Raw genomic sequence first — 2,783 nt, forward strand, 5'->3', positions numbered from 1 at the left:
CCGTCTTCCACAGTCACTACAAAACAAGCAAATGAAGACCGTGTCAAGCGCCAAAAAAAAAAAAAAAAAAAAAAAAGCTTCATCCAAAAAGTTTCACCCAAAAAGCTTCACCTAAAAAAGCTTCACCCAAAAAAAAACTTCACCTCCAAAAAGCTTCACCCAAACAGCTTCACCTAAAAAAGCTTCACCCACAAAGCTTCACCTAAAAAGCTTCACCCACAAAGCTTCACCCAAAAAGCTTCACCTCCAAAACTTCACCCAAAAAGCTTCATCCAAAAAGTTTCACCCAAAAAGCTTCACCTAAAAAAGTTTCACCCAAAAAAAAAAAAAAAAAAAAAAAAAAGCTTCACCTAAAAAAGCTTCACCCACAAAGCTTCACCTAAAAAGCTTCACCCACAAAGCTTCACCCAAAAAACTTCACCCGAAAAGCTTCACTTAAAAAAGCTTCACCTACAAAGCTTCACCTAAAAAAGCTTCACCTAGAAAGCTTCACCTACATAGCTTCACCCAGAAAGCTTCACCATCAAAGCTTCACCTAGAAAGCTTCAACACCAAAGCTTCACCTACAAAGCTTCAACACAAAACCTTGCTCCAAATAAACAAATTTTGTTCACAAAACCCAAGATGCCCTTGAACTTGTACAAAAACACAGGTCAACACAAACATTTGTTTTGTTCTACACCCACAACATCCCTGTCATAACCAAACAAGCAATTATGTATATGTTTCCAAACATATTATAATAGATCCAACAACAAGCCAAAGTCCCAAGTTTCATAATGGACAAAAGTACAAGCAATTCATCAATAATGAAGGTGCTACAAAACTTGGAATCTGCCCCAAAATAGAAATCCAACCCAAGAGACTTTTTCTCTCTCTCCCTCTTCCGCCTCCTTTCATCTATCAAATTTCTGCAACCTCTGCTCTTCTCCAATGGAGCTGAATTTTGGACACCCTATAGTTTTTGAGCATATGAACAACTTTCAAGAAGGAACCATTTCTGTTTGAGCGACGGAAATTAAAGTGTTGAAGCTCCAAACATGACAGTCGGATTCTTGCAGATTTCGAAGCTGCTATGATGTTTCGAAGATCTGGAAATATTTAAGCATTAGTTCATTCTGAATTTTTGATATGTTATGAAAGAGACGATGAGGCACAACTTCAATGAAGAAAGCATGCTGATCTGAACAATAGAAAATGGAGTTTCGAAGCTCACAACAAATCTGACGGGTTGACAGAAAAATAATAACCAGTCATTCATCATACCTGAATTTCTTGAGTTATATAGCTCCGAGGGATCTCAAATTTGGATATGTTGTAGTTCACAAGCTGAGGAACAACTTCAATGAAGAAAGCATGCTGATCTGAGCAAGAGAAAATAGAGTTTCAAAGCTCACAACAAATCTGACGGGTTGACAGACAAATGATAAACAGTCACTCATCATACCTGGATTTCTGGAGTTATACTGCTCCGAGGGACCTCAAATTTGGATATGTTGTAGTTCACAAGTTAAGGAACAACTTCGATGAAGAAAGTATGTTGATCGGAACAAGAGAAAATGGAGTTTCGAAGCTCACAACAAGTCTGACAGGTTGACAGAAAAATGATGAACAGTCACTCATCATACCTGAATTTCTGGATTTGTACTGCTCCGATGGATCTCAAATTTAGATATGTTGTAGCTGACAAGGTGAGGAACAAGTTCGATGAAGAAAGTATGTTGAGATGAACAAGAAAAAATGGAGTTTAGAAGCTCACAACAAGTCTGACGGGTTAACAGAAAATTGATGAACAGTTACTCATCATACCTGAATTTCTGGAGTTGTACTACTCCGATGGATCTCAAATTTGGAGATGTTGTAGTTCACAAGATAAGGAACAACTTTCATGAAGACGACTTTGCGATCTGAGTTATAGAGAATGGTGTTATCTTGCATCCACTCAGGCTGATTAGTGGAAACGAAAAGCAATTCCACCAAAGAAAAGATGAAAAAGAGAGAAAAGCTACTAATTGCACTTGATCTTGTCTAGTCAATAGCATGCAGCATCAAACACACAAAAGTTGGAAATATTTTTAGATAAGGCATATGCGAATGTGTGACATCGAAACAAGGATTCGTTACTTTGACAAATTAGTAACAAGCGAGACACCTCATTCGGCAACTCTCTTCGCCTGAAGACTTGGGGGACTCCCACCATATGTTACTGCACCTTAATACTCGGCAGTCTCACAACCACTCAGTGACTTGGATTTTTCAAGTCTCCAACCGAGAAGTTTTCCTCACTCGGGAAATTAAGGGAACACTACCTCAAACTACATGCTTCACTCACAAAGCATCAACAATACAGGTTTCAACAAAAGCAAAAATTCAAAGAACTTTATGAAGAAGGCTTTGGTGTATTTAACACAATATATTGAAATGAAGCAAAGCTTATTTATTAATATTTTCGATAAGCCACAAATATGTACATATACATGAGTCAAAATAAACAAACAAAAGGGAGCCTTCACAAAGGTTGCTTAGGGGAAGTCTCAGCAGTCGGTAGAGCCCCAGAAAGAGAAAGCACCAGAGGGTGGTTATCCGGAGCCTCAGTACTTGACAAAACCCCAGAAGGAGGAGGCATTGGAGGTTCATCATTTGAAGCTTCATTACCAGGTACAGCCCCAGAGGACGAAGGCAATAAATGTCTTTGGAACAAACCCACAAACCGCTGATGATCAAGTAAAACCTTACCATCAGATTCCTTCATCTGGTCAAGCTTCCTCTTCATGTTTGTAGCA

General features: G+C 38.6%; 1 long non-coding RNA gene across 1 annotated transcript; it reads right to left on the reverse strand.

Annotated features, from left to right (window-relative positions):
* Positions 1-757: 757 nt before the first annotated feature.
* On the reverse strand, positions 758-1,581 carry LOC139194455 (uncharacterized). The gene is made up of 3 exons (XR_011579300.1): positions 1,448-1,581; positions 1,267-1,364; positions 758-1,091 (listed from the first exon to the last, which is right to left on the reverse strand). It is a non-coding gene; the product is annotated as an uncharacterized lncRNA (long non-coding RNA).
* Positions 1,582-2,783: the final 1,202 nt, after the last annotated feature.

This window comes from Malus domestica, chromosome 01, assembly GCF_042453785.1.
Source record: "Malus domestica chromosome 01, GDT2T_hap1".
In the NCBI taxonomy this organism is placed as follows: Eukaryota; Viridiplantae; Streptophyta; class Magnoliopsida; order Rosales; family Rosaceae; genus Malus; species Malus domestica.